The sequence below is a fragment of the Gossypium hirsutum genome, chromosome A08 (genome assembly GCF_007990345.1).
Source record: "Gossypium hirsutum isolate 1008001.06 chromosome A08, Gossypium_hirsutum_v2.1, whole genome shotgun sequence".
Classification (NCBI taxonomy): domain Eukaryota; kingdom Viridiplantae; phylum Streptophyta; class Magnoliopsida; order Malvales; family Malvaceae; genus Gossypium; species Gossypium hirsutum.
The window spans coordinates 37,573,936-37,599,184 of NC_053431.1; the positions used below are offsets into that span (position 1 = coordinate 37,573,936).

Here is a 25,249-nt window from a genome sequence, read left to right on the forward strand (position 1 = left end):
TTCGAGCCTGCCAAATTGACACGACCGTGTGGTCTGCCCGTGTGAGGCAGTTCAGGCCGTGTTGATTTCGTACTTTGGCCCATTTTCTTCGTTTTTGGTCTGTTTCTCGTTCCTTTCACTCTCCTATACTCTCCTAGGTATAAAACATGAAATTAAAGCATTAAGAGCATCGAATTCACCAATTCTAATGAGAAATCATACATAAAATGCGTTAAACATGGGGTAAAAATATGTATAAATTACGGTTTATCAAATACCCCTACACTTAAGCATTTGCTTGTCCTCAAGCAAAATTCTCAACTCATAATCAAAATAAATTCTTCTCAACTTATAATTTCTATCGATAATATATCAAATTAATCCATAGGGAATCATACATTGAGAATTCAACTAAAAGAACATAAAAGTTTCAAACATTCGAAGTTGAGCATTTTATTCCGAAAACATAGGTGTCTCCCCTCATCTAAGTAATTATCTTCGATTCAGAATATCATAGTGTTTCACATCCTTACTAAAGAATCACTCAAATCACTCGAGGTGTTTAAAGACAATAAATGAAGCACTCAATAGTCAATAATGAAAGGTCATTATCAGAGGCTTGCATGAGAATCAAATTTCCACCACTATAATTTAAGATGATACATCAATCAAAAGGTCTTTAGAGGGCTGTAAAGAGCCTTGGTTAGGAGGTGTGGTCACAAGCTGAAATAAAGGGTTAGAATCGAGATTGAATTGGAAAATTGCCAAACTAGAGAAAGAGTTAATCATCACTTGCGTACAACAGAGCTTCTTTTCAGAATATGGAATTACTAATGTGTATACATAATTTTTTTTTAAGAGCAAGTTAAATAACATAGACTAACTATTAAGAACAAGACATAGCTAAGCAATTTGTTCAACTCAAATCTCAAAAAAAATAGGGATTAAGTTAGGGGATTTCAACAATAATGGGTTAAGGGTTAATATTAAGGGTAATACAAGAAATGGCTTGTTAGGTTCAAGGGGGTTTACTAGGGGTTAATCATGGAGGTAGGCTTTTCATGGCATGAGTGGGTTAATCTTAAGTGCCTTAATCATTTTGACATATCAAATCAAATGGTGTGGTCTCGACATACATAATCAAGCAATTTCTAGAATAATAGTTCAATACTGACGCACTCCAAGCAATAATAAAAGTGAGCATGAAAGAATCAATAGATGCTCAAAAGGCTCAAAAATCTCACAAAATTATGGATTTTTGTGTTTAAAACTTGTGAATTCCAACTCAAAGTAATACCTAAACTTTGGGGAAACAACCTAAGATTTTAAATTCTTAAAAATCAACTTATCATGCTTGATTCTCTAATGTCTTGAAGTTTAAACAATCAATGCATAAATGCCTATGTTTTAATTCAAGATATATCAACAAAAATCATAAATCAATCAAAATTTATCCTAAATATAATATGAGAGCTTTTCAAGAGAATAAGATAGTCATTCAGGGATTTTTCTGATAATGAAATAAATATCCCCCCACACTTAAGACGTACATTGGCCTCAATGTACAAAGATAGATATTAGAGTATAAAAATAAGTTAGGGGGAGAAGTGAAACTTCTTGTATTAAGAATGGATGATATTCTTAGATTGGTGAGATTGAGTATTGGAAATAAATCTGGATGTCAAGCATGATTCTGAATGATAAAAAGAGAGTGAAGGGAATAATCTTGATAGTAGTCACAAAGATAAGCCGTCTTTAAAAGGAAAACAAATAAATCTTAAAAACTTAATGAAAGAAAAATAAAATAAAAGAATTATTCTAATTTCTCAAATGGCACGGCCGGTGCACACGCCCGTGTGTATAGGCCGTGTGGTTATATGATCATGTTACACGACTGTGTGTGATGTGATTCGCTTCTCCCACGGTCGTGTAGCTCTGCACACACCTGTGTTATTTTGATAGTGTTATCCACGGGTGCTAGACACGGGCGTGTCGCACGCCCGTGTTCATTTGGCAGATTCGACCACGGCCATGTCTCACGGCCGTGGCATTTTATCGCAGCCCGTGTTTGGGGAAATCTTTTTACCCTTTTTTTGCATGGTCGTATTGCACGGCCGTGTTTCCATCCGTGTTGGTCTCACGGCCTTAAGCACGACCATGTGAGCGGCAGTGTGGAGTTTGGGACCTGTGCTTCAAATACTCTGTTAGTGACCTAAATGTTTAAAACTTGAAATTTAAATAATTAAAAATCGTTAGTACTCGAGTTGCCTCTCGAGAAACGCTTATTTATAGTCTAAGCTCGACTTACATCTCCGTTGAATGATCATGGTGGTTTGAGGAGTTTATACTCCTCATTCCTGCTATCAATCTCATCAAAATAAGGTTTTAAACGTGTGTTGTTTACCTTAAAAGTACCGAACTTGGGATGACTCACCTCGACCGTACCGAATGGGAAAATGCTGAGTACTGTAAGAGGAATTTCTTCACTCGGTGTGGTAGCGACAATATGGGGATCTGCGGTATCTAAGAAGACTCTATCTCTAACCTTAAGTTGATTTGAAGAGGTATTGAACTCGTTCTGTCCTAGATTCTATTTATCGGGTGTTCTCGGTTTATGCATCCGCCATTTATCTAGCTCCTCGATTTGTAGTCTTCGATCTTCATGAATAGGTCCTCTACTATTGCTTGAGAATGGCTCGTGTACTTCCTTCAGACTTATCTCCTACAAAGTGGGTTGTATCATATGGTCTGTTTTAATAGAATGGTTTAGATGATCACCTTCAATTTTCGATGTGTTGCCAGAATTGCAAGCTTGAAGGGTGATTATTTCGTCTCCTACGCGAAGCGTGAGCTCACCTGTGCCAACATCAGTAATTGTTTTAGTAGTTGCTAAAAAAGGCCTTCCTAGAATTAAAGGAGTGTTGCTATCCTCCTCTATGTCTAAAACAATGAAGTCAACGGGAAATATAAATTTATCAATTTTAACTAGTACATCTTCAATACTACCCCTAGGAAATCTTATAGTTTTATCTGCTAATTGAATGCTCATCCTAGTCTGTTTGGGTTTCCTGAGACCTAATTGTTTAAACATTTTGTAGGGCATGACGTTGATACTAGCCCCTAAATCATCTAATGCATTATTAACATCTAAACTACCAATTAAGTAAGGAATCGTAAAACTCCCTGGATCTTTTAGTTTGTTTGGTAGCTTATTTTGCAGAATAGCTGAGCACACTGCGTTTAGCTCCACATGCGACTCCTCGTCCAACTTCTGCTTATTTACTAAAAGCTCCTTTAAAAATTTTATGTCGTTTGGCATATGCGCAGGGCTTCAATAAATGAATGTGTAATTTTTTTAAGAGTTTAAGGAATTTACCAAATTGTTCATCTGAGCGGTCTTTCCTTGCCGCGTTGGGGTATAGCACACGAGGTTTATATTCGACGTTCACCGATTTGTTTGTATTGTGGTCTACCTCACCTTGACCTTTGCTTACCACAGTTTCTTGCCTCAGTTCTGGCTCAGGCTCAACAAATCCTTCTTCATCTTGAATATTAATTGCGTTGAGCTGTTCCCTTGGGTTGGGTTCAGTATTACTTGGCAAGCTACCTTGTGGTCGTTCGGAGATTAGTTTGGCAAGCTGGCCTATTTGAGTTTCAAGCCCTTGGATCGACGCTTGTTGATTTTTAAGTGCTGTCTCGGTGTTCTAAAAATGGGTTTCTAACACCGATATAAACTTTGAGAGCATCTCTTCAACGTTCGACTTCTTTCTTGTTGGTAGGGTGGTTGTTGAAAACCCAGAGGATATTATGGTTTTTGATTTCCTTGACCGCCCCACGAGAAATTGGGGTGGTTCCTCCAATCTGCATTGTAAGTGTTACTATATGGATTGTTTTGAGGTCGAGGATTATTACCCATGTAATTTAATTGCTCATTATCCATGTTGTGGCCAAAAGGTTGGTATTCCGAATGGTTTGGTCCACCTCCACCTGCTTCGCACTGCATTACTGGGTAAACCTGTGAAGAACTAAGAAAACCATCAATCTTTTTATTTAGTAGTTCTACCTAGTTTGACAGCATAGTAACCGAATCGACATTATAAATGCATGCTGCTTTACTTGGCTTAGTCCTCATGACTTGCCACTGATAGTTATTCAGTGACATCTCCTATATAAAATCATAGGCATCTTCAGGTGTTTTATTGTTGATGGTTCCAACAGCAGCTGCGTCAACCATTTGTCAAGTCGAAGAATTCAGGCCATTATGGAATGTTTGAACCTGAAGCCAAAGCGGTAACCCATGGTGAGGGCAACTTCTCAGTAAGTCTTTGTATCTCTCCCATGCATCGTAAAGTGTTTCTAAGTCCATCTGCACAAACGATGAGATATCATTACGTAATTTAGCCGTTTTAGTCGGTGAAAAGTATTTGAGTAAAAATTTTTTGGTTATTTGTTCCCAAGTAGTAATTGACCCTCGTGGTAACGAGTTTAACCACTGTTTAGCTTTATTCCACAATGAAAAGGGAAACAACCAAAGATGTATGGCATCATCAGAAATGCCATTGATTTTAAATGTATCGCAAAATTCCAGAAAGTTTGCTAAGTGAGCGTTGGGATCTTCATCCTGCAAACCGTTAAACTGAATAAACTGTTGTATCATTTGAATTGTGTTAGGTTTCAAAAGTATTTGCAGCTACAGCAGGTCTAACTATGCTAGATTCAGTTCTTGTTAAATAAGGTTAAGTATAATCATACATAGTGCGTGGAACAGGATTTTGATTAGCCACAATTGCAGGAGGTAGCTGATTGTCTTGGTTTTCAGCCATCTCTTCGATTAGGGTTTGAGTATCATCTTCTTGCTTGTTCTCTGTGTATCTTAAGCTTCGCCTTATTTCTCTTTGGTTTTTGCATACTGTGCAATCAATTTCTTCGTCAAAAAGTAGTGGTCCTAACAGGTTTCTTCTAGTCATAAACTATAAAAACCTGCCAAGAGAAAGAAAAAGTAAAATAATAAATAATAATAATAAATTAAATTGCAAAAATAAATGGCTAAAGTAATAAAAATTGAGTGTTCCTAATATCTTAGTTCCCCGGCAACTGTGCCAAAAACTTGATCGCGTGATTTCGTGATAGGTTTTAAAATATTTATAATTACTCGTTCTTGAAACTGACTATTATCACGATGTAGGCAAGTGTACCTATCGAACAGTAGTATAGTTTTAGCAAGACCGGATTGTCGAACCCAAAGGAACTAAAAGTACTAGTAATGACTGTCTTTTTATTATTTAGCCTAAGGATAAAGAGGTTTTTGTTTTAACTAACTAATTATATAAACTAAGAAATCACAGAGAATAGAATTGGGAAATTGCTTTTTGGAAAATTGATTGAATGAAGGAAATACCTAAGGAAAAATCCACCTAGACTGTACTTGTTATTCTGGCTCCGAATCAGAGTATTTATTCATTTAACTTGTTCCATAGAGATCCCTAAGTTATGTTATTATCCCTATTCAAGACTAATAATGTCTAATCCTTAGATTGAATAATCGAGACTTTTCTATAATTAACACTCTAGGGTTGCATTAACTCTATCTATGGATCCCATTATTAGGTTTCACCCTGATCCGGCAAAATCTTGTCACCCTATGTCTAGGCGCGCAATCAACTCCGCTTAATTATGGTAAATGTACTCTTAAACAGGGTCTATTCCTCCTTTGAATAAGAGCTTATCGTGAATCAGTATCCTGGGATATCAAAAAAATAATTAAGAACACATAATTAAGAATAAGTTAAATATTTATCATACGATTCAGAAAATAATAACAAGATTCGTCTTAGGTTTCATTCCCCTTAGGTATTTAGGGGTTTTAGTTCATAACTAAACAAGAAAACATCTCAGAATAATAAAGAATACAAAACATAAAGAAAACCCAAAACTCCTGAAGGGAAATTGAGGAGAGATCTTCAGTCTTAATGATGAATCCGGCTTCTGAGATGGATCAATCGGCTTTCTTGGGGTAATTCCTTGCCCCCTTATTCTGTGTGTCTCCTTTCTTCCTCCTCTAGGGTGTATTTATAGGCTTTGGAATGCCTAAAAGCCCTCAAAATTAGCCTTTTTCGAATTGGACTCAATTTGGGCTCGCAGGGACACGCTCGTGTGACACGCCCGTGTTCGATTACTTCAGGCCGTGTTCAAGCCTGCCAAATTGACACGGCCGTGTGGTTTGCCCGTGTGAGGCAGTTCAGGCCGTGTTGATTTCGTACTTTGGCCCATTTTCTTCATTTTTGGCCCGTTTCTCGTTCCTTTCGCTCTCCTATGCTCTTCTAGGCATAAAACATGAAATTAAAGCATTAGGAGCATCGAATTCACCAATTCTAATGGGAAATCATCCATAAAATGTATGAAACATGGGTTAAAAATATGTATAAATTACAGTTTATCAACATATATATACTATTATCTTTTAATTTGATTGAAAGATAAGAAATATTTTGAAACAAATAAATTTAGATTTTGGCTTTAGGTTTTAATTAAGGATGGCTAATATTTTAAATAGATTAGTTGAAACAAAATGTCGCGAAAGTCAGATAGCAGGAAGGAAGAAAGCATTATGGGAAAGAGGAAGAGTCCAGAAGTTGATATTGGAGAAATCGACACAGATTCATCACTTGAAGAGGGCGTAAAAAAAATGAAATATGAAGACGTTGTGAATAAAGATGTTTCAGTAGATGCAATGGTAGAAATCTCAGAGAACAGTTTTGCCTCAAACAATTATGGATTGGCGGCTGCCAAAAGGCAAGCCGATCGGACATAATGAAAAGCATAAGTTGGAATGTCCGTGGGTTGGGGAGTCCACGGGCAGTTTGGAGGCTGCGACATTTGTTAAAGCAGCATCATCCCCAAATGGTCTTCTTGATGGAGACTAAAATTGTAACACCCCTATCCCGTAACCGTCACCGGAATAGGTAAGGGGCATTACCGGACTTGTAACTCATGTCAGAACAGTAAAATTTTGAACTTTTTCTTGAAATAAAGATCATTCATTTAAATAAGTACTAAGCACAGCCAGGGATAAAATTTAAACTTCCCTAAGTAAACATTCGAAAGATGCCATTTTCGCATGGCTTATATACATTAACCAAAAATATTCTTCCGCCACTAGTCTATTCTATACATGCCATAAGATAATCCAAAACGTAGCGGTACCAAACAATGGATAGTGATAGTGTGACTAGTTGCTGATGATCCCCGAGCCTGTAGCTTCCAAATGAGATCTATAAAACAGAGGAAACAGAGTAAGCATTACAATGCTTAGTAAGTTTTAAGCAGTGTCAACAGATAACAATCAAATTATAACATAGTTGTTCGTATTTTTTTATTTCACTCTTCCTTCGGGCATACCATCCCTTTACCGAATATGCACATCTCATCATATACAATAGGCAGATAAACTTTCACATAAAAGTGAGCTCATGTGACATAGATATATCGTATGATTTCACATAACCTCTCACACTGATCCGATGTCACATAATCATAGGAATAGTCTCATAGATTGCTCTCGTATGCATCACATAACTACCTTATGATTTAGTGCAAATCAAGCTCACATATAAACTTGGAGTACATACCTGTTTAACCTTTCGCATTGAATATATTTATAAGCAATTCTTATTACGAAGTCTTACCCGGAAAAAATCCCCACACGTAGTCATCGGGTCTTTAGAGCTCGGATATAGTACGAGCACGAAGCTTACGGACATTAATCAGTGATAATATTCTCGCATAAAGCCTGCGGGGTTTTAACTCGGATATAGTACTGACACAAATGCCCTTCGGGACTTATCACATTTATACACTTTCACATCCATCACGTTGGCCACTCGGCCCTGTCACATATATACACTTTCACATTCATCACATCGGCCATTAGGCCTTATCACATATATACACTTTCACATTCATCACATCGGCCATTAGGCCTTATCACATATATACACTTTCACATTCATCACATCGGCCATTAGGCCTTATCACATATATATACACTTTCACATTCATCACATCGGCCATTAGGCCTTATCACATATATACACTTTCACATTCATCACATCGGCCATTAGGCCTTATCACATATATACACTTTCACATTCATCACATCGGCCATTAGGCCTTATCACATATATACACTTTCACATTCATCACATCGGCCATTAGGCCTTATCACATATATATACACTTTCACATTTATTTAAATATACTTCACATACCACCTATACTATCATGTACAGACTTGGTCTTGGCCGAATCTACATCCATCACTTTCCAACGAATAATTCAATTTTACGCCATACTATCATTTCATATTCGAATACTCATAAGCTTACAATATCACGATTTAGAATTCAAGTATGGGTTTAATCAATAGCTTATGAGCAACTAAAACAAGTTTTATCCATGTTTACAACAAAATCACATATTCACTACGAGTTATTTTCCTGAGCAATGGTCACTAAATTATTTATAACCGGAGCTACAAAACTCCAAATCACTTTCCGTTAAGTTTTCCTGAATATAGACTTGTATATCTTCCATCCATAAAATTTCCAGAATTTTAGGTTTGGCCAATCAATACCAGATTTTTCTTAAAGTTTCCCATGTTTCACTGTTTGACTAATCTGACCACTCTTCACTACGAATCAAATTTCTCATTTTACAGAATTCAAAATGTGTTGTATTTGATTTCATTTGAAACTAGACTCATTAAGGAGTCTAAGCATATAAATTTTATCTTATAACCATTTTTGTACAATTTATAATGATTTTCTAAAAACAGAACAGAGGATTACAGTGTCATTCTGCGCTGTCTCACACAACTTTAAGTATCTCATTATCGGAAATCCCTTTTCTTACATGGTTTCTTTTATAAGAAACTAGACTCATTAAGATTTAATTTCATGTCTCATTCAGCCTCTAATTCAAATCCATAAATTTATGGTGATTTTCTAAATTCACGTTACTGCTGCTGTCCTAAGCAGACTATTTCAAATTACCCTTAAATTCCCAAGCTCAAACACTTAAGAACTTACCATTTGAGCTTAGAACATATCATGGCCACATCATATCTTATTAAATCAACTCATCATGTCCTATTATAATTGAATTTACTCAACGTTTAATCACTTAAAACTTACCTCGGATGTTATCGAATTATCACGAATCGACTATTCAGCTACTTCCTCTTTCCCTTATCCGAAATTTGTGCCCCTTTTTGTCCTTGAGCTTAATTAAACAAATTCAACTTATCACATCTCTATTATTCAACAAAAATCACATTCGGCACATTTAAAAAAAACATTGATAAGTCTCAAAACACAAGCAACACTTATCATAGTCATGTAATTTACGCACTTTACAAGGCACTACTACATTTATAATCTTACTTTCATACAACCATTCTTCTTTGACCGAATGCTTCCACACTCATGTCTTCATTAACAACCTCTGAAACTACAATTTATTCACATCCTTATTTATGTTACATTCGGCTATCATAATAAAAATATATAAATAGTTACACAATAACCACTTTAGTCGATTACTACAATTAAAACAGTCACAAAGACTCAATTAGGTTCCACCCAAACATGCTTCAAACACTTTTCAATCAATTAGCCTGCCCAAATACTCATTTTATAACATACACATTTCATTTGAGGCCATTCAACAACAATTCACTATCCTTTAGACCAAAACCGAATGCTCCTTTATGGATTTAGGCTACCAACAAATAGCATAAATTCCATCCTTATGACATTTTACCTATGGCGAATGCTATACTAATATTTTTAAAGAAATATCAATTGGCATATTCACCTTACCACTTCTCAAAATTACAAACAATTCATGTCATCAATTTGGGAGTATATTCGGCATTCAAATAACACATAATAAATTTCTCTAAAAAAAATTCTATAAATTAGCCTCCATTGCCGAATTTACTAATACATTACCCCTTTAGCCTAAAGTCATTTTAGCATATAATGCACAAACATTATACCACCACCATTAAATACATGACATAACCGAATCAACAAAATCATGAGCAACGTGTCAAATATAATTCACACTTATCATTACACTTTGGTCAATTTATCAAAATCATTAATAATCATCATTTGATGAAATCACCATAACCAACTTAACAATATAAACAAGCCATTTAAACCCCCAATTTATCAACTTTGACAAGTTTAAAACTCACCTAATGACTAATTACAAATTAAAGCTTCAAGCAATCAAATTTAACTCATCAAGAACTTGGCCGAATACACATTCTTTGACCAAAATCGAAATTCAACGTGGGGTTTATAAGGGATTGCATCTAGCTCATAAATTAAGTTCACAATTTCCTATTCATGTGAAATTTAACCTCATGGAGTCTATTAAGTACTCTTAATCCCTTTTCTAACAACAAATTTCAAACATAGGATTTTCTATACAAAACCATACATGCTTCCATAAAAAAATCTAAGAGAATAACTCATGGTTTAAGATAGAACTAAGATACAAACTCAATTTCACAAGTTTTCAACAAAAAAAACGACATAAACTCATACCTTAGAATCAATCTATGCTAATGGCCAAATGTGTCTTGAGCCTTTTTTCCCTTCTTTCTCTTTTCTACTCACGGCAATGGAGAAGAAGAAAAGACCCAACTTTGTTTTTCTCACCCTTTTAATTATTTAATTCCTCTTATAACTTATGACATATAATAGCTTGATTTATTATAAAACTATTTGATATTATTTAACTAAAATATAACATACAAAATGCCAAAATGTGTCATTCATGCCCATCCTTGCCGTCCACTACCAAGAAAAAGGAATGTTTGACATGCAAGTCCCTCATGCTTCAAACCATGCAATTTTTAGCCACTACCAATTAACCTATGACATTTTCAAGATTTTTCACATAAGCCCCTTTTTATTTATTCATTTAACATTTAATTTATTAATATAAAAGGCATATATTTTGTATCCCATACTCCTTATTTTATTGTTCCTAACATCCATCACTAACAAAACATGTTTGTGACATGTTTCCACTCATAGCATGGCCGGCCACTATGCCTTAATTTGGGTAAATTGACATGCAAACCCATCATTTTCACAATATGCATTAATAGGCCACTTTGCATTTGCCTAGTACATTTCTAAATTTTCTCACATAAGTCCTATTTGATAAAATTCACTTACAATTAACAAAATTCAAACATGAAATTTTCACACATGCACATGTACATATAATGAGCATCAATTATAACGGTTAATTATTTTTATGACTCGGTTTAGTGGTCCCGAAACCACTTCCCGACTAGGGTCAAATTAGGGGTGTCACAACTCTTCCCCCCTTTAGGGATTTTCGTCCCCAAAAATTTCTACCGATGCATAGTTTAGGATAGCGTCCTCTTATTGAATTATATTCATATAAACATTAGCTCATCGATGGCAATTGTAATTCATTATTGATTTCGCATCGATCTATAAAATCATTTTCTTATCTTAAAACAAATACATAAACAGTTCTACAAGTATGCACATATATCTCATTTTCTTGATTTCATAAGTAATAATCACTTAATTTAATTCACAATTGCTTCTCAAACACATATTAAGCACATATTAATATGTATAATTCACATCATCAACCCACATATTTGTAACCCATGTTTTCATTCATAAATAAGCTGTAACCTAACCGAAAGTACACATATACTCAAACATCCCAATAAATATCCTTTATAACTTTATCACATCTCAATATTCAACTTAACTCATTTCCAAAAGAAAAGTCAACTTCCACGTACCTGAACATTTAGCTCATTTAGCACATTCAATCGTAGTTAACGTTACCCGTATACAGTCGAATAGGCATAAAGCCTAATATAATACTCTGGCATGAGATTTATTCTAGCGCATAACTCGTATATCCAAAATTATCAACATTCATCAAAAATTCTTTCAAACTTTCGAATGTCGAAACTTAATCAAAATAATTTCTTGAACAAGATTAACAAAATAGTGTCCATTCAGCAATAGCACATATAGCTCTTACAATGCCATATCCTAGATATGGTCTTACATATTCTCACATATCGAGCCGATGCCATGTCCCAGACATGGTCTTACACACTATCTCAAATCAATGCCTTCGTCCCAAACGAGGTCTTACATGAATTCCACTTCACACACTTACTGCCCACTGACCGATCTCGCACTCATAGTGCTCGGTTAAAGGAATTCGCACACACACAGTGCCTCTAATTATTCACATACATAGTGCTCTTATTCATTCGTTAATACACATTGATATGACTTAACCAAGTCTATAAACATCATGTATGTACACTTTTAAACATATCATCTCATTTAAATTTGAATTCGTATAGTAATGAATACTTAAACTTTGCTCAAATTACCGGCACGAAGCCTACTAGGCACGAAGGCCCGAATACACGTCACCAGCATGATTGCTCTTCGGGACCTAGCCCGGACATAACACCAGCACGAATGCTCTTCGGGGTTTAGCACGGATATATCACTAGCACGAATGCTCTTCGAAACTTAGCCCGGATACATCACTAGCATGAATGCTCTTCGGGACTTAGCCCGGATTTAGTAACTCGTACCAATGCCTTCGGATCTTAGTCCGGATATGGTCACTTAGCACAAAGCCTTCGGGACTTAGCCCGGACATCATTCAAATAACCATGCACATTTAACAATAAATCATGACACATTCGTAATTCATTTTCATTAGCAAAACTCAAACACAAGACACTTATCATTCTTGCAATTTCGGCTCAATAGCCACACACAAATAGCATGATTTTGATTTGCTTAAAACATGATCTAATCAAATCATAATTTAAGCTCTATTACTCAAGAACTTACCCCTTTCCGCTGTCCGAAATCGACTTGGTAAGGTCGCACCCTTAATATAAATAATTGATAGAAAATATATATATATAGTGGGTTCGCACACATAGTGCTTAATAATCAACCACGCACACTTAGTGCCATGTACTTTAAACTCGCACACTTAGTGCCATGCATTTCAAGCCCGCACACTTAGTGCCAATCTCACAACCGTGAACACTTATTGCCCGCACACTTAGTGCCAATCTCACAACCGTGAACACTTATTGCCCGCACACTTAGTGCCAATCTCACAACCGTGAACACTTATTGCCCGCACACTTAGTGCTGAAAACCAACCACTCTATACGCTTCACTGCCTTTTTACATTCGACAATTTCGTCTCTACATACATATACACATATAGCAATACACATTAGTATATCATTTACATTACTTGAATACAAACACAACATGCTTATCGACCATTCAACTTCCAGTTCCATAGCCACATACAAAAATCACATTTATAGTCATAACACTCATTCAAAATTGCATCACTTATACCCTTATAATTCAATCCAAATCGAAATTCAAATACGAGTACATGATACGTACCTGATCAACTTAATAATTTAGGCATATCTAAATGAAGTTATATCGCAAATTCTCATAGTCAGAAGCTTGCTACCGCTCGATCGGGATCAAGATTCATTACAATACAGCAAACACATTTTAATAGCCAAAAATCATCACACTATCATTTTATCACTTTATGGCATGTATAAATAGACTCACGCGTGCTACGTTAGTCCTAGAATCGACTAAACCGTAGCTCTGATACCAATAAAATGTAACACCCCTATCCCGTAACCGTCGCCAGAATAGGTAAGGGGCATTACCGGACTTGTAACTCATGTCAGAACAGTAAAATTTTGAACTTTTTCTTGAAATAAAGATCATTCATTTAAATAAGTACTAAGCACAGCCAGGGATAAAATTTAAACTTCCCTAAGTAAACATTCGAAAGATGCCATTTTTGCATGGCTTATATACATTAACCAAAAATATTCTTCCGCCACTAGTCTATTCTATACATGCCATAAGATAATCCAAAACGTAGCGGTACCAAACAATGGATAGTGATAGTGTGGCTAGTTGCTGATGATCCCCGAGCCTGTAGCTTCCAAATGAGATCTATAAAACAGAGGAAACAGAGTAAGCATTACAATGCTTAGTAAGTTTTAAGCAGTGTCAACAGATAACAATCAAATTATAACATAGTTGTTCGTATTTTTTTATTTCACTCTTCCTTCGGGCATACCATCCCTTTACCGAATATGCACATCTCATCATATACAATAGGCAGATAAACTTTCACATAAAAGTGAGCTCATGTGACATAGATATATCGTATGATTTCACATAACCTCTCACACTGATCCGATGTCACATAATCATAGGAATAGTCTCATAGATTGCTCTCGTATGCATCACATAACTACCTTATGATTTAGTGCAAATCAAGCTCACATATAAACTTGGAGTACATACCTGTTTAACCTTTCGCATTGAATATATTTATAAGCAATTCTTATTACGAAGTCTTACCCGGAAAAAATCCCCACACGTAGTCATCGGGTCTTTAGAGCTCGGATATAGTACGAGCACGAAGCTTACGGACATTAATCAGTGATAATATTCTCGCATAAAGCCTGCGGGGTTTTAACTCGGATATAGTACTGACACAAATGCCCTTCGGGACTTATCACATTTATACACTTTCACATCCATCACGTTGGCCACTCGGCCCTGTCACATATATACACTTTCACATTCATCACATCGGCCATTAGGCCTTATCACATATATACACTTTCACATTCATCACATCGGCCATTAGGCCTTATCACATATATACACTTTCACATTCATCACATCGGCCATTAGGCCTTATCACATATATATACACTTTCACATTCATCACATCGGCCATTAAGCCTTATCACATATATACACTTTCACATTCATCACATCGGCCATTAGGCCTTATCAAATATATACACTTTCACATTCATCACATCGGACATTAGGCCTTATCACATATATACACTTTCACATTCATCACATCGGCCATTAGGCCTTATCACATATATATACACTTTCACATTTATTCAAATATACTTCACATACCACCTATACTATCATGTACAGACTTGGTCTTGGCCGAATCTACATCCATCACTTTCCAACGAATAATTCAATTTTACGCCATACTATCATTTCATATTCAAATACTCATAAGCTTACAATATCACGATTTAGAATTCAAGTATGGGTTTAATCAATAGCTTATGAGCAACTAAAACAAGTTTTATCCATGTTTACAACAAAATCACATATTCACTACGAGCTGTTTTCCTGAGCAATGGTCACTAAATTATTTATAACCGGAGCTACAAAACTCCAAATCACTTTCCGTTAATTTTTCCTGAATATAGACTCGTATATCTTCCATCCATAAAATTTCCAGAATTTTAGGTTTGGCCAATCAATACCAGATTTTCTTAAAGTTTCCCCTGTTTCACTGTTTGACTAATCTGACCACTCTTCACTACGAATCAAATTTCTCATTTTACAGAATTCAAAATGTGTTGTATTTGATTTCATTTGAAACTAGACTAATTAAGGAGTCTAAGCATATAAATTTTATCTTATAACCATTTTTGTACAATTTATAATGATTTTCTAAAAACAGAACAGAGGATTACAGTGTCATTCTGCGCTGTCTCACACAACTTTAAGTATCTCATTATCGGAAATCCCTTTTCTTACACGGTTTCTTTTATAAGAAACTAGACTCATTAAGATTTAATTTCATGTCTCATTCAGCCTCTAATTCAAATCCATAAATTTATGGTGATTTTCTAAAGTCACATTACTGCTGCTGTCCTAAGCAGACTATTTCAAATTACCCTTAAATTCCCAAGCTCAAACACTTAAGAACTTACCATTTGAGCTTAGAACATATCATGGCCACATCATATCTTATTAAATCAACTCATCATGTCCTATTATAATTGAATTTACTCAACGTTTAATCACTTAAAACTTACCTCGGATGTTATCGAATTATCACGAATCGACTATTCAGCTACTTCCTCTTTCCCTTATCCGAAATTTGTGCCCCTTTTTGTCCTTGAGCTTAATTAAACAAATTCAACTTATCACATCTCTATTATTCAACAAAAATCACATTCGGCACATTTAAAAAAAACATTGATAAGTTTCAAAACACAAGCAACACTTATCAAAGTCATGTAATTTACGCACTTTACAAGGCACTACTACATTTATAATCTTACTTTCATACAACCATTCTTCTTTGACCGAATGCTTCCACACTCATGTCTTCATTAACAACCTCTGAAACTACAATTTATTCACATCCTTATTTATGTTACATTCAGCTATCATAATAAAAATATATAAATAGTTACACAGTAACCACTTTAGCCGATTACTACAGTTAAAACAGTCACAAAGACTCAATTAGGTTCCACCCAAACATGCTTCAAACACTTTTCAATCAATTAGCCTGCCCAAATACTCATTTTATAGCATACACATTTCATTTGAGGCCATTCAACAACAATTCACTATCCTTTAGACCAAAACCGAATGCTCCTTTATGGATTTAGGCTACCAAAAAATAGCATAAATTCCATCCTTATGACATTTTACCTATGGCGAATGCTATACTAATATTTTTAAAGAAATATCAATTGGCATATTCACCTTACCACTTCTCAAAATTACAAACAATTCATGTCATCAATTTGGGAGTATATTCGGCATTCAAATAACACATAATAAATTTCTCTAAAAAAAATTCTATAAATTAGCCTCCATTGCCGAATTTACTAATACATTACCCCTTTAGCCTAAAGTCATTTTAGCATATAATGCACAAACATTATACCACCACCATTAAATACATGACATAACCGAATCAACAAAATCATGAGCAACGTGTCAAATATAATTCACACTTATCATTACACTTTGGTCAATTTATCAAAATCATTAATAATCATCATTTGATGAAATCACCATAACCAACTTAACAATATAAACAAGCCATTTAAACCCCCAATTTATCAACTTTGACAAGTTTAAAACTCACCTAATGACTAATTACAAATTAAAGCTTCAAGCAATCAAATTTAACTCATCAAGAACTTGGCCGAATACACATTCTTTGACCAAAATCGAAATTCAACGTGGGGTTTATAAGGGATTGCATCTAGCTCATAAATTAAGTTCACAATTTCCTATTCATGTGAAATTTAACCTCAAGGAGTCTATTAAGTACTCTTAATCCCTTTTCTAACAACAAATTTCAAACATAGGATTTTCTATACAAAACCGTACATGCTTCCATAAAAAAAATCTAAGAGTATAACTCATGGTTTAAGATAGAACTAAGATACAAACTCAATTTCACAAGTTTTCAACAAAAAAATGACATAAACTCATACCTTAGAATCAATCTATGCTAATGGCCAAATGTGTCTTGAGCCTTTTTTCCCTTCTTTCTCTTTTCTACTCACGGCAATGGAGAAGAAGAAAAGACCCAACTTTGTTTTTCTCACCCTTTTAATTATTTAATTCCTCTTATAACTTATGACATATAATAGCTTGATTTATTATAAAACTATTTGATATTATTTAACTAAAATATAACATACAAAATGCCAAAATGTGTCATTCATGCCCATCCTTGCCGTCCACTACCAAGAAAAAGGAATGTTTGACATGCAAGTCCCTCATGCTTCAAACCATGCAATTTTTAGCCACTACCAATTAACCTATGACATTTTCAAGATTTTTCACATAAGCCCCTTTTTATTTATTCATTTAACATTTAATTTATTAATATAAAAGGCATATATTTTGTATCCCATACTCCTTATTTTATTGTTCCTAACATCCATCACTAACAAAACATGTTTGTGACATGTTTCCACTCATAGCATGGCCGGCCACTATGCCTTAATTTGGGTAAATTGACATGCAAACCCATCATTTTCACAATATGCATTAATAGGCCACTTTGCATTTGCCTAGCACATTTCTAAATTTTCTCACATAAGTCCTATTTGATAAAATTCACTTACAATTAACAAAATTCAAACATGAAATTTTCACACATGCACATGTACATATAATGAGCATCAATTATAACGGTTAATTATTTTTATGACTCGGTTTAGTGGTCCCGAAACCACTTCCCGACTAGGATCAAATTAGGGGTGTCACAAAAATTGATAAAAAAACGTATGGAAAAAGCTAGGAGGAGTTGTGGTTTCATGAATGGAATTGATATTGCAGCTAAAGGGTCAAAGGGTGGACTATGTCTAGCATGGAAAGGAGAGATAACAATTGATCTTAAAAGTCTGTCCAAGTGGCATGTTGATGTAATGATAAAGGCAGATGATGTCCGATAAGCATGGAGATTTACAGGATTTTAGGGCTCCCCTTATCTTAATAATAAGAATATTTCTTGGGATCTTCTCAGGAAATTAGGCGAAGAACAAGATTTTCCATGGATTGTGTGTGGGGACTTCAACGAAATTATATATTCTTTTGAGAAAAGTGGAGGAATTCAAAGGGAGCAAGGGAGAATGGAGGCTTTTAGGGAGGTTCTAAAGGAATGTCAACTAGTGGACATTGGGTACTCGGGGAATTGGTTTACTTGGGAAAGAGGAAATTTGCCAGCGACAAATATCAAGGAGAGGCTGGATAGAGGAGTTGCAAATGGAAAATGGATGAATCTGATCCCAGTAGGTAATATTCGTCATCTATCACACTCTACATCAGATCACTGCCCCTTACTTTTAAACACAGAAAGTGATGAGGTACGTACTAAGAGTTCTAAATTCAGATTTGAGGCATGGTGGACATTAGAGGATTCTCTAGAACAAGAAATAAAGGATTCATGGGAAGCATCGAATGGCACGCTAATAGAGAAACTGAAGAGGTTACAGGTCCGATTGTAGAGTTGGTCAGGCACTATCAAAAAGAAGAGGGAAGGATTAAAAAGAAAGCTTTCTAAAGATCTTGAAATATTGGTGGAGAAATAAAGGGACGATGAAACGATGGCAAAAATAATTGATACAAAAATCCATCTTAATATGGAGATTGATAAAGATGAATTATACTGGGAACAAAGAGCAAGAGTAAACTGGCTTCGGCATGGAGATAAAAATACAAGTTTTTTTCATAAGTGTGCTTCAGCTCGTAAGTGATCAAACACAATAATTCGGCTGGAATCAGATGAAGGACGAGAGATTATAGATGGTATAGAGATTTGTAAGGTAGCTACTTTATTTTTCCAAAGGCTATTTAGGACGAATGGTGTTGGGGATGCATCTCATCTGTTAACAGGTATTGTTAATAAAGTTTCACATGCGCAAAATTTAGATCTATCATCGCCTTTCACAGTAGAGGAAGTCTAGATTGCTTTAAAAGGAATAAGGCCCACTAAAGCTCCTAGCCCTGATGGCTTCCCAGCATTGTTCTTTCAAAATTATTAGCACACCATTGGTAAGGATGTTGAAACTTTCTGTTTAGATATTCTAAATAATGATCAAAATTTTGAGGCTTTCAATAGAACAGATATTGTGCTCATTCCTAAGATCCCAAGTCCTACCAAACTTGTCAACTTTAGACCTATTAGCTTATGCACGGTCATTTATAAGATTATGGCAAAAACAATAGCAAACCACCTCCAAGGGGTTATTGGCAGCTGTATTGATGCTGTACAGAGTGCATTTGTTCCAGGACGTCTTATTTCTGATAATGTGCTTCTAGCATATGAAATCTTATATACGTTTCAACAGAAGCGCACAGGAAAAAAAGGCTATATGGCTGTAAAGTTAGACATGAGTAAATCATATGATAGAGTGGAATGGGATTTCTTAAAGGCAGTTATGTTACAAATGGGGTTCTCAAGAGAATGGGTTGGCTTGATTATGAAATGCGTTACTACAATTTCTTATTCTGTTCATGTAAATGGAATAAACGGGAGAATCTTTCAACCATCAAGGGGGCTTCGTCAAGGTGATCCACTTAGTTCGTTCCTTTTCCTTATGTGCAGTGAGGGGCTTTCATTATTAATGAGATTAGCAATGGAAGTAGGTTTGCTTAAAGGTGCAAAGGCAAGTCGAAGGGAGCCAAAAATTTCTCACTTACTTTTTGCAGATGATTGCATCTTATTTGCTGAAGCAATAATTAGGGGTGCAACGATTCTGAAAGAAATTCTCAGAGAATATGAAGACTGTTCAGGCTAATATGTGAATTTTGAATAATCAACAATTTTTTATAGCTCCAATACACTTGCAGAAAAAAAAGAAAAAATTTTGTCCTTACTTGGAGTTAGAAGTTCAAAAAATATTGAAAAGTACTTGGGACTTCCTAATGTTGTCGGAAAAAGGAAAAAAGAGTCTTTTCAAAATCTAAAAGAACTGGTTTCTATGAGAATCGAAGGGTGGAGTACAAGGTTTTTATCTCAAGGGGGAAAGGAAGTCTTTATTAAATCAATACTCCAGGCTATCCCTACTTATGCCATGTCTTGCTTTGTTCTACTTATTTCATTGTGTGGGGAGTTGGAAAGCATTTTTGCAAAGTTCCGGTGGCGAAAAGGACATGGAAAAAGAGGAATCCATTGGTGCCTATGGAAGCATTTGTGTCGTTCCAAAGAAGAAGGGGGTATGGGATTCAGAAGTATGTCTCAGTTTAATAAAGCTCTCTTAGCAAAACAGGGATGGAGGATTTTAACCAACCCAAATTCATTAGTAGCGAGAGTACTTAAAGCAAAATATTTTCCAGAAGTTGATTTTTTAAATTCACGTTTCAGAAATAATTGTTCATACATATGGAGGAGTTTATGGGCGACAAAGAAAGTTTTATCAGATGGCCTTTACTGAAAGGTCGGTACCGATTCGAGCATATCAGTTTTTAATGAAAATTGGATTCCAGATTTTAGTAATGCTAGATTATATTCTAGTGAGGCCAATTTGCTTGATTATAAGGTTGTAGAGTTTATCAATAATAACTAGAGAAAATGGAATAGAGAGTTGATTGTCAATACCTTTCCAGAAGAAGCAGCAGGCAAGATTCTCAGTATCCCACTGGCAGAGGAACCTCATGAGGACTTTCAGGATTGGAGCGGTGAATCTTCGGGTGAATTTTCAGTTTGAAGTGCCTATAAACTATTACAAGGTTTGGATCCTAGAGCTTACGCTTTACAAACCATCTACAAGGAATTTTATAAAAAACTTTGGTGCCTAGATCTACCACATAAAATTTTGATCTCTATCTAGAAGATCTCTTGGAATTATTTGCCTACTCAAGTGAACATGCTCTGTAGGAAACTGACATATTGTTCATTATGCCCTCACTGTGGTGTTGAACCAGAAATGATGAATCACCTTTTTCGTCATTGTCCTGTATCAGTAGCAGTTTGGAAAACTTTATCAACACTAGACAGTGAAAAGGACACAAACTTGGATTTCGAACAGTGGCTTACCAGGAATCTTATTCTCCACTCTCAGCATCTTTGCAAAATTTTTTGCTACGCGCTATGGGCCATATGGGGGGACAGAAATGCTCGTGTTCATGAAAAAACAAAAAGATCGGGTCAAGAAATTGCACGATTTGTTCTTAACTATATTGAAGAATTGGAAGGTGTCAAGAATAACAAGGAAAAATCCGTTAAGGAAGTTAAAAGTGGGAACCCCCACCTGGACAGGCAATAAAGATAAATTTCGATGGAGCTTTTGATGAGAGAAATCAACAATCGGCCTCTGGGATAGTAGCCAGAAATAGTAAAGGGCTTGTTCTCCTATCATCCACAAAGACCCATCTTGGAGTTACCTCTGCCTTCGCAGCCGAAGCATTAGCATGCAGGACAACAACCAGAATAGGTCTCGACATGCAAGGAAAGGATATCATCATTGAAGGTGATTCTTTATCCATTATTAAAAGATGCAATGCTAAAGGGGAAGATAAATCGAAGATAGGGGCCTATATACATGATATCCATCAGTTAATTTCCAGATTTGGCAATATCAAGTTTGAATTTACCCCTAGATCAGCAAATAGTTTAGCCCACATATTAGCTAAAGAATCCCTAAGAAGACGGGAAGAAGCTTACCTGGTCGAGAGTGTACCCACTTATGCCGAAAACCAGAGGAAAAATGATATGGAGAGAGAGCCTGATTGAAAAAGAAAGGAAATGAATGTTAGAAGGGAGGTTTAATCGATGGATCACTTGTTTCGGTGGTAATTGCTTCCCTTGATATTTGGTATCGCCATTAAAACTGAAGTGATGGAAATGATGGAAATAATAGGCGATTGAAGTCTCTGATTGGGCATCTGTACAGTGGTTTTAATTGTGAATCTAGAACTCTCTTTTTGGTTTATTTTGGCAGATTTATTTTTAAAGTCAGATATTCTATTTTAGCCTGGGCCATTGTTCTGGGCCTTGGTTTGGTATGGTTTTTTTGTAAGTCTTTGATTTTATTTTATCTAAGCCCAATCTGATTATTGTCAAAAAAAAATGTCGCCAAAGTGACCTCTTTTGCATAGATTATTTTATTTAAAATATCAAGATGATTATATGTTTTTGTGATTCATATGTTTATTAATTGACCCAAAGGTAAGTTAATATTTGGCAGAATTTCAACGACATATGTGGTGATAAATGTGTGACAATTATAAGGTACTTTATGTGAGCAATATGTTGTCCAAAGATTAATTCATTGTTTGACATAATTTATTGTCAATGTTTGATTGCTACAGTAAGAGTACCGCTTACTGTTAATATTACTGTCTACAGACTTGATTTTAGTGTTGTGTTTGGTATCTTAAGATGGGATTAACCACTATCCTAAATTTATTGTTTACTTATGAATATTGATGTGAGCTTATTTTTATTTATTTTTTGCTAATTCATCTTCTACTACCACAATATCTACTAATATAAATTCTATACCATTCTTAATCGGACTAATTTCAATGAATGGAAAATAAACTTATAATGTTTGGTTGTATGAACATAGACATTGCACTAAGGGGAGAACAACCCCCACCTCTCACTATGGAAAACAACCCTTCTGTTAAAAGGGATTTTGAGTGGTGGGATCATTCAAATTGCATGAGTCTAATGATCATGAAGTATAACATTTCAAAAGCCTTTAAGGGCAAAGAATCTAAAAAGATTACTCAGGCCAAAGTTTTCTGAATGAAATTTAGAAATGTTTTGCTAAATATGATCATGTTGAAATGACATCACTTCTAACTTCTTTGATGTCTATAAAATATAAGGTTCAAGGAAATTCTGAGTGATCTAAGGGCTTCGAGTTTTATGATCCCTCAATTAGGAATATTTTTAAGATGAGAATTGCAACATTCTTTTAGGATGTTGAGTTTGGAGGGAGAAATAAGGTTAGAGACATTGCTTTTAAGGATGAATTGAATTCTAACTCAATTTCTACTATCAATTTTGATAATGTTTAGGTTCTCATACCTATCATTGATTAAGAAGTGAATCTAGAACCTCAATAAGACAATGTTGAACAACTCCCTATTCAAGATAAGGTAATTGTTCTAGAAAAACAAACTCAACAACTTTAAGAATGAATATCATTAAAAAGGCCTACTAGAGGAAGGGTTATAATGACTTTAGTGGAATATTTTGACCTTAAGATACATCAGATGAATATTAAGATAATGGTTTCTCAATGGTAACATTGATCATACATTTATATGGTGCAACTAGAAAACTTTGGGTCTAATGATGCAAAGTTAATTATTTGCAAATTAAAGAACTTCATCTATGGGTTTAAGCATACTTTTCATCAATAGTATTACAAATTTTACCAAATGATTATCTCATTCAGTTTAGAGATGAATTTTTTCGGTAATTGTATATACCATAAGTTTAGTGGGAGTAAGGTTCTATATTTGGTTTTATATTTTAATGACATACTGCTTGTCAATAATAAGTATAGTTTCAATCAATGCCTTAAGAATGATTTTAAGATTACAAAAATGCATAAGATTTTTTACATTTTAACAGTGGGAAGACTAATGTATGTTCAGGTTTTTGTACATTGGAATATTATGTACACTGTTAGGATGTTAGGCATATATTTTAAACAACTCTGGTTTAGAACTTTGGATAGCATCCAAGAGGGTTATAAGATATTTTCAGAAAATAAAAGATTACATGCTCACATATTAGAGGTCTAATCAGTTAGAGATCATCAGGTATACAAACTCCTATTTTGATGGAATATGAATACAAGATTTTTTCACTAAGGTGCAAATTGTGAAAACAAATTGCAGCCTTTTATTCCAATAGCAACAGGAGCACATCAAAGTTAAAACACATACGCTTTAAGTTCCTGGTTGTTAAAGTAAAAGTTCAGAGTGGTTAAGTACCTATAAAGCATATTAGGACAAACTCCATGATTGCAGATCCATTTACTAAGGGACTACACTTAAGGTTTTATAAGAGCACATTACTCATATAGGTATAATGTCATTTAAGGATATTTGATTTTAGTGGGAGTTTGTACTTTTAAATGCTTTAATGCTATAGACACATTTTTAGTTATTTCAGTTTATGGATATTAAGTTTATTTTCTGCAGAAATAAAGTTTATTTGGTTTATTCACACTCTGATTTTGGTAAGGTTTGATCTCACTAAGGTTTAAGAGGATTGGTTGTAAATAGACATGTTTAGATCATATTGTATGTAATTTCCATACTACAAATCGATACTTAATCTATGTCATTTTTTTGTGTTAATATACGTGATCAGGGATGGACGTAGTTACTATATATGTAACGAAAGTCGCGTTGGTTCTATATTAACATAATTAATAGACGAGATTGTTCAAAATACCTTTTGGATATGATAGTAAAAGTTTTGAGCTCATAAGGTTATACAATGACATGTAATTATAGAATAATTAATATATATGTGGTCTAAGTGGGAGATTGTTGGAAAATATGGACATCACATATGTAATAAGGGTAATTACATGTTATTATTTACTATCATTGTAACATCCCGAAATAGGGCCTAGTTAGAATAGTGGTTTCAGGACTACAAATCTGATGTTAAAATAATTATTTCATGATCATTATGAGGTCTACGATATGAAAATAAGCATGTGTTAAAATTTCATGAAGAAATTTTATGTGTAATGTGTCCAATTGGAAATTAAAGATCAAATTGAATAAATTGCAAAACTTGGGTTCTAGAAGAAATTTGTGTG

At 34.8% G+C, this 25,249-nt stretch overlaps 1 non-coding gene across 1 annotated transcript; it reads left to right on the forward strand.

Annotated features, from left to right (window-relative positions):
* Positions 1-4,271: 4,271 nt before the first annotated feature.
* LOC121205327 (small nucleolar RNA R71) lies at positions 4,272-4,378 on the forward strand. Its single transcript, XR_005900409.1, has one exon. It is a non-coding gene; the product is annotated as a small nucleolar RNA R71 (small nucleolar RNA).
* The last annotated feature ends 20,871 nt before the right edge of the window (positions 4,379-25,249 follow it).